The sequence below is a fragment of the Myotis brandtii genome, unplaced genomic scaffold (genome assembly GCF_000412655.1).
Source record: "Myotis brandtii unplaced genomic scaffold, ASM41265v1 scaffold137, whole genome shotgun sequence".
Taxonomy (NCBI): Eukaryota; Metazoa; Chordata; class Mammalia; order Chiroptera; family Vespertilionidae; genus Myotis; species Myotis brandtii.
The window spans coordinates 746,801-754,792 of NW_005354874.1; the positions used below are offsets into that span (position 1 = coordinate 746,801).

Genomic DNA, 7,992 nt, shown 5'->3' on the forward strand with positions numbered 1-7,992 from the left:
CGGTCCTGCAGAGCTGGAGACTTCCAATTCTGAGTCTGGGGTCTCGACTTCCAACTCTGACCCAAAGTCCCAGGGAGCTATCTGGTTGCACAAGCAAAGATAATCAAAGCCCAAAAACAATGCAACTGCTGCATGAGCTTACAGTCTAAGTCTAAAATAAAAATTATTTTCTTAAACATCATCCACCACAGCCATCTTCTGCTTTACAGTGGCTTAAACAAAAACCTAGATTTCTACCTTATTTTATATCTTCCTAATTACTTATTTTCTACCGCTTATTTTCTCCCACTTTTTTCCCTATTTCTACTTTATTTCTACCACTTACTTCTACTTATTTCTCTATTCCTACAGCTTATTTCTACCGCTTATTTTCTACAGCTTATTTCTTACCGCTTATTTTCTAATGTCTCCCACTTACTTTCTATTGCTTATTTCTTTCTACCTCTTACTTTCTACAGCTTATTTTTCCTGCCGCTTATTTCCTACTGCTTATTTTCTACTTATTTCTCTAACTCTAACTATGAACTATAGATAGGCTTGGCTGCCCTTGCCCAAACCTTTCTGGGTTGCAACCCCTGCTTACAGAACCATAGGTAGGCCTGGCTGCCCTTGCCCAAACCTTTCCTGGGTTGCAACCCCCGCTTATTTCTACATTTCTACAACTTATTTCTACTTATTTTCTACTGCTACTGCTTATTTTCTACTTCTTATTTCTATATTCCTACAACTTATTTCCTACTCTCTATTTCTATGGCTTATTTTCTACTGCTTACTTCTCTATTTATTTCTCTATGCTAACAGCCATAAACATGGCTGAAGGAGTAGCTTCCACTCCTTGCTCTTCTGCTATTTGCTGGGCCTCAGTTGTTAGCTTCTTCTTCTTTGCTGTCATTGGGGCAACTCTCAGTCTCTTGAACGGAGGGACAAGGAACTTCTCTGGGTCCATTGTGGTGTCGCACGTACCATTCTGGCACCCAAATTGACTGTACTGCTCCTTCTGGAAAGATACAAACACAACCTCTTCTCCCCCTTTTTGTTTTAGTAATTGCATTTTAAGAGTACGATTGGCTACTAAATCCTGAAGTGTCTTCCCAAGCCTGCCTAGCCTCATACAGAGACCACTAGAGTAGAGACAGAGATCCCACTCTTGTTCTTGTTTGTTTAGAAGGCGACTGGAGAGGCTTACGAGTAACAGTAAGTTTTCCAAAGGCTTGTCTTAGACCCCCATAATCCCAGTCCCACCTGCATTGTTCCCTCTCTGCCTCCTCCTTCAATTCTCGTTCGTTTTTGGGAGGAAGCACATTGTCCAGAGGGCTTCCCACCCCCCCCCCCCCCCATGGTAGCCCCAGGGACTGGAGGAGGTAATGGAGCTGCCAAAGGTATAAATGGAGTTGGAAGCCTCTGGTCACTTTCTACTATTTGTTCTACATCTCCTGCCACATTCATCCATCCCTTTTGGGAAGGGGCTCTAAGTAGTCCCGAATCATGTACCACAAACTGAAGATAGAACCAGGAATTTTCTCTGGGCCTTCAGCTACATAGCTATCTCTAAGTTGCTTCCGCTTATTTCTACCTTAGAAATTTAAAATGCCTACTTTAAAAATGCTTCAATTAAGCATTTCCCCATGTTTTACATCGAGCCAATTTACCACACTTCGGCTCCCTACCTTATTTTCGTTTTTTGGCCTTCTTACTTTTGCTTTTTAAGCTTAACTTCTTACTTTCTTACTTTTGTTTTTTAAGCTTACTCTCTCCGCACACCTTGGAGCCTCCTTTCACCTGATCACTTTTTAAATTCCCCCAAACTCAGGCCTGTTCTGACGCCACTTATTACAGCCAAAGGGCCTGCTCGGGCGCCACATGCTATGGCCAAAGGTGACCCTGAGTGGGGGGGTGAAAGGATTGAGAAAAGACAGACAAGAGAATGAAAGCTGGGTCTCAATGGGACGCTGTTCCCTGATGAGGAGATAGAGCCGGTGCCCACAAGCCGTGTCTTTATTTTATAGCAGCTGCCACGAGGCAAAGTAGGGGTGTGATCACGTTGTTTACAGCATTCTCGTGAGTTCCAACCCTACTCAACTACATGCACCTGAACTCTAGCACAAGGCACGTGGGGCCACGTGTTTGGACCATAGGTTCAAGCTTACAACCATAGCTGTTGGCTATAATTGTGCTGGGAGCGACCTGCCCTTCCAGCTGGGACTTGCACGTGGCAATGAGAGGACCCTGTCCTTTCATTAGTCCGAGGTTTGAACCTGGCCCAAACACTATAGCAGCGTCCTATAGGTTAATTTGCATATAGTCGCTCTGATTGGCTGGTAGGCGTGGCTTAAGGCATAGCGAAGGTTTGGTCAATTTGCATGTTTTTCTTTTATTAGTGCAGATTCCAGTGCAGCCCAGCTGACCTCCCTGCAGTTAAGATGCTCATGCCTCAGTGCCTTTGCACACACTGTTTGCACTCTCTAAAAATTATTTCTCCAGAAACATGCCTTGTTCCTTCAGGTCACTTAAATATCTGTTCAGATGTCACCTTATCAAAGACATCTTCCTTGATCAGCCTTCCTAAAGTAGAATCCCTGCTCCTTCCCTCTCCATTCCTTCCCTGTCTTATTTTAGCTCATAGGCCTTATATTCACCTCATATATACCTCCTATGTACCTGTTTATTATCCAATTTCCCCACTAAGGTGTCAGATCTCTGAGAATAGGCACGATGCATGTTAATTTGTTGATAGATCTACAGTGCCTGGTTCATAGTAGTTAACCAATAAATGAATAAATTGACCTAGTCCTACTTTTTATATGTATTGGTCCAGTATTATCACTGAATAAAAAGAAGCCATAGGAAAGGGAACCAGAGAGAAATCAGAAACACAGCCTTGAAAAAAAATTTTCCCGTTTTTTTGTGTTTGCTTCTCAAATTGTGGCATCATCTTGGAGCTTAGCTTGTTAGAAATGTAGATTTTCAAGGCTCATCTCAAACCTAAGAGAATACACTCTAGCAAAATCTGTTAATTCAAAGCAAAAGTTGATTTAAAATTTTCTAGACCTCAGGGATATTATTTGACCCATTCTGTGGGCATCTGGATAGCTGAGCTGTAGCTGTGTGGACCCCACTGTACCCAGGACCAGGTTTGCATTGTAAGATTGAAATGAATAGGGCCCAGAATCCTGAATTCTAACAAGACTCCTGAGTAACTGGTATGCACCATGACATGAGAAGCACGACCCTAGAGTCTCCAAATGCAGCTCCTTATTTCCTCAGTGAGACACCCTGTCTTGTTTGAGCAAAATATCGGCTTGCCTGATATCCGACATCAAGTGTCTTTCTGCATTGTCTGCCTTCCTGACCTTGTGACTTATAAATGGTTGATAAATGAGAAATGTGACTTGCATCAGGGAAACTAATAAGACTGGGAACCCTGCTGTAGTTCAATTTTTGACAGAGGAAAGACCCACCCAGGAGAGTGTGCAGGGGAAAATTATCACTCACAAGATCACGGTCCCCTGCCAAGGAGCAGGCTGCCAGTCTGAGCCCAAACAAGAGTCCATTGAGAATCACCACAGGCACAGCCTTCCCACTGGGGTGATCTAAGGAGACAGGTACTTTGTGCAACAGAGCTTAACCTTCTGATGGCAGAAGGGAGACAGCTGCATTTACATTGTGTCTCATTCCTCTCAAGTTGTCTTGCAGAGAGCATCTTCTCTCCTGGTAGCTGCTGTAATTAGTGTATTATTATCTTTTCATTGTTCCAATTTGGTTTGCTAAATCATCTGAACTTCTCTGACAGGCTGATGCTGCAAGGTCAGAACAGAACGTTTCATACTTATCTTAAGCCAGGTTTCCTAGAAGCATACATGAGATGGGGATTTGAATGCCTGTAATTAATTGGGAAGTGATCTCAGGAGAAAAGGAGTGAGGAAAGTAGGATGACACAGGGGAAAAGCCAAGTAAAGATGTGTTTTTGTTTTTTCTCTGAAGCTTAGACTCGCCTGATTCCTCAGAGAGCTCAGGGACATAGCATGCAAGACACCAGAGACTAGGTCCCACCTTGAGGCAAAAAGGCTGCTCATTTTTACCCTCTAACCAGTTAGCTGCAAGCTGTCCCCAGAAATTGTGTGTAACCTTTTCCCAATGAGGCAAATCCTTTAGACCAGGGGCAAGCTTCAGGATAAGGAGGGTAGTGGTGAGCTGTGAGCAACCAACCCTCACAGAAGCTGGGGTGCATCACAGGGAAAAGGTGACTTATAGCCAAAACTGGTTTGGCTCAGTAGATAGAGTGTCGGCCTGCGGACTGAAAGGTCCCAGGTTCAATTCCGGTCAAGGGCATGTAGCTTGGTTGCAGGCACATCCCCAGTGGGAGATGTGCAGGAGGCGGCTGATCGATATTTCTCTCTCATCGATTTTTCTAACTCTCTATCTCTCTCCCTTCCTCTCTGTAGAAAATCAATAAAAAATATATTTTAAAAAGGCGACTTATAATACTTATGAGTAATTACCCATCTAAAGTAATTACCCACTTTCTGAGGAGTACTTTCATCTAGATTGGAAATATGTCTGATTATTCCAGGCAAAGAAAGAAATTCTTCCAATTTTATATGTTCACATTTTTTATTTAATTACCTATTGCTGTTTTAAATGCATTGTAAATATTAACTCATTTAGTCCTTATGACAACCAAGAAGTGTAAGTGTTAGTGTTATTTCCTTTTTAATGATGAGGAGAAAAAAACAACAACTAAGGTACTAAAAGCTCAGGAAATTTGCCCAAAGTACCCAGCAGAAGCATATCTGAGTCTAGGCAGTTTGGCGCCAGACTCCTTATCTTAACCACTAGGCTATGAGACACCAACTGGATGACTGCCACTTTGAACATAAGCACAGCACCATAATACCTCACCCAGTGCTTGACGCATTGTAGGTATCCATTTGTGTTGGCTTAAATGAACCAAATGCCGTAAGAGAAAAAAGTTTGGATAAAAATATGGATCCCTTTGATTTTGTATACATCAGCTCTTGCTGCACAAGAACACATTTCAAAAACTGGTGGCTTAAAACAACAAACCTTAATTTAGTGCTCAATTCTCTGGACAGCCTTGCAGTTCTCCCGTTCTTGACGGGCTCCCTCTTGCATGCTGTGGTCAGCTGGCAATTAGCTAGGGCAGATCTCCCTCGTGGATTGGTTTTCTGAAACCTGAAGTGTTGGGAGCAAGAGGGCCATGTGTTTCTCATCATCTAACCGGCTATGCTGAGATTTTTCAGCTAGCATATTGGGAGTATTGTAGCAAGGAGAATAAAAAGCCTAGGCTAAGAATTGGGACACCATCACTTCTTTGGCATTCTGTTGCCAAAGTGAGTTACAAGGCCACCTCAGATTCAAAGGATGAACTGACTTCATCTTTTGAAAGGGAGGAGCTACAAATTCACATTGAAAAAGGCAAGGAAACTGGGAGGGAAAGAATTCGTAACAATTTTTGCTTTTATCAGAGATCTCATTGCAGACCTGTTGGTTATGTTAGGCAGGATAGTTAGCTGTAAAGGCAGGAGGAGGAGAAGGAGGGTGGACAAAGGGGAGTTTATCTCACCCACTGAACAAAGAAGTCAGCAGTCTAGGGACTTGCCAAGATAAAATCGCCAGATGTTCTAATAAATTTTGGGTAAAACCCTAACAATGTAAAAGTGGGAACTTGAAATCTAGTCTATCCTGCAGGGGAACCTTGGAACCTATAGGGGGAAAAGTATAAAACTCTTGGAAAACCCCCCAGGTGGTGCATTCAGATTAGCTGAGTTGCCTGCTTATGCTTTATGCCAAGTGTATTCTTAGTAAATTCACTTGTTTGGCTCAACAATGCTGACTGTCACGCCTCTGAATTCTTTCCCATGAGAAAGATAAGACCCAAGGAAGAGAGAGCCTCCTCCTACTTGAGCAGCAATCCGGTAACAGTTACATGTAAATATGCAACATGACCCCTTCTTTCATATTCATAACTTTCTTTTACATATAAAATATTAATAATGTTAGATTAGGAAACTTACAAACCAAATCACTATTGTTAATTGATTGAAAAACCCAGTGTGCATGTCTGAAATAAGAAACCTGCCTCTGAATGCTATTCTTTTTTTCTCTGAAAATATAAAAATATTACACCAGCAGTTCTATAATCCTACAATAAATATCTGTTTTAAGCAAGGTTAAAAAAGATTAAAATGTTATACAATGAAATTTGAGTCTCATCTCACTCAGCAATCTACCAATATTAAAAAATGTCTGTATGTATTTGCTAACATTAACTCCCTAAATGGGAATGTACTATACATATTGTCCTCTACTTTGTTTTTTCTCTTAGCCCTATATTTTGAACATATTTTCCTATTAGCACAAATAATTTAAACTCATTTTTTAAAAAAAATACGTTTTTATTGATTTCAGAGAGAGGAAGGGAGAGAGAGAAAGAAACATCAATGAGAGAGAAATATCGACCCTGCATGGCCTCTATTGGGGATGGAGCCCACTCATAAGCTTATGCCCTGACCTGGAATCAAAAAATGACCTCTTGCCGAAACCGGTTTGGCTCAGTGGATAGAGCGTCGGCCTGTGGACTGAAAGGTCCCAGGTTCGATTCCGGTCAAGGGCATGTACCTGGGTTGCGGGCACATCCCCAGTAGGAGGTGTGCAGGAGGCAGCTGATCGATGTTTCTCTCTCATCGATGTTTCTAACTCTCTATCTCTCTCCCTTCCTCTCTGTAAAAAATCAATAAAATATATTTTTAAAAAAATGACCTCTTGGTGCCTGGGACAATGCTCAACCAACTGAGCCACATGGACTGGGCTTAATTCATTTTTAAAATAAAGATCCCTCTGAAGTCCAGGGATATTCTTAACTCATTTTAATATTGTGTTGCTGTTTTCAAGACTAAGTCTGTATGAGGCTTTTTAAAGTTTTTTATTTATTGTGGTAAGCACATTTACATGAGACCTACCCTCTTTGTTGTTTTTTTTTAATATATTTTATTGATTTTTTACAGAGAGGAAGGGAGAGAGATAGTTAGAAACATCGGTGAGAGAGAAACATCGATCAGCTGCCTCCTGCACACCTCCTACTGGGGATGTGCCCACAACCAAGGTACATGCCCTTGACCGGAATCGAACCTGGGACCTTTCAGTCTGCAGGCCGACACTCTATCCATTGAGCCAAACCGGTTAGGGCAAGACCTACCCTCTTAACAAAGTTTTAAGTGTACAGTAGTGTTGACTATAGGTACAGCAGATCTCTAGAGCTTATTCATGTTGCTTATTCCCATTAATTAGTGAGTCCCCATATCTCACTACCACCAGCCCCTGGCAACCACCATTTCACTCTTTGATTCAATTAATTTGACTCATTTAGATACCTGATATAACTGGGATCATGCAGTATTTGTCTTTCCATTATTTCACTTGGCTTCAAGGTTCATCCATAATCTTGTATATTGCAGAATTTCCTTCTTTTTAAGGCTAAAAAGTATTCCATTGCATGTATACACCACATTTTCTTTATCTACTTATCTGCTGATGAACATTTAGGTTGTTTCCACATCTAGTCTATTATGAATAGTGCTACAATAAACATAGGAGTGCTAAATATCTTTAAAATACTGATTTTTAAATCTTTGGATAAATATCCAGACATGAGATTGTTGGACTATATGGCAGTCTATTTTTAATTTTTTGAGGAACCACCATACTGTATTCCATAGCAGCTGCACCATTTTGTATTCCAACCAACAGTGTATAATTTCTCCATATCCTTGCACATTTGTTGTCTTTCGTTTTTTTAAAGACAATAGCCACCCTGACAGGTGCCAAGTCAAAATCACAAGTACAAGCCTTATATTTCCTTTAAAAAATTAACCTTTTTGTCTATGACAAGTATTGCCACTGTTTTTTAAATGTACTTTACTTTTTATTTTTTATCTTTATTGCTGAAAGATGTCCCCTTTTCCCCCCCATTAC

The 7,992-nt window shown here is 41.2% G+C and overlaps 1 long non-coding RNA gene across 1 annotated transcript in view; it reads right to left on the reverse strand.

Moving 5' to 3' along the window:
• Positions 1-493: 493 nt before the first annotated feature.
• The window catches only part of LOC106725110, a 12,260-nt gene continuing 4,761 nt past the window's right edge, over positions 494-7,992 (reverse strand). Inside the window, exons 2-3 of the long non-coding RNA XR_001360982.1 lie at positions 4,607-4,623; positions 494-1,573 (exon numbers count right to left, since the gene is read on the reverse strand). This is a non-coding gene — a long non-coding RNA (uncharacterized LOC106725110). The remainder of the gene's footprint in view (positions 1,574-4,606; positions 4,624-7,992) is intronic.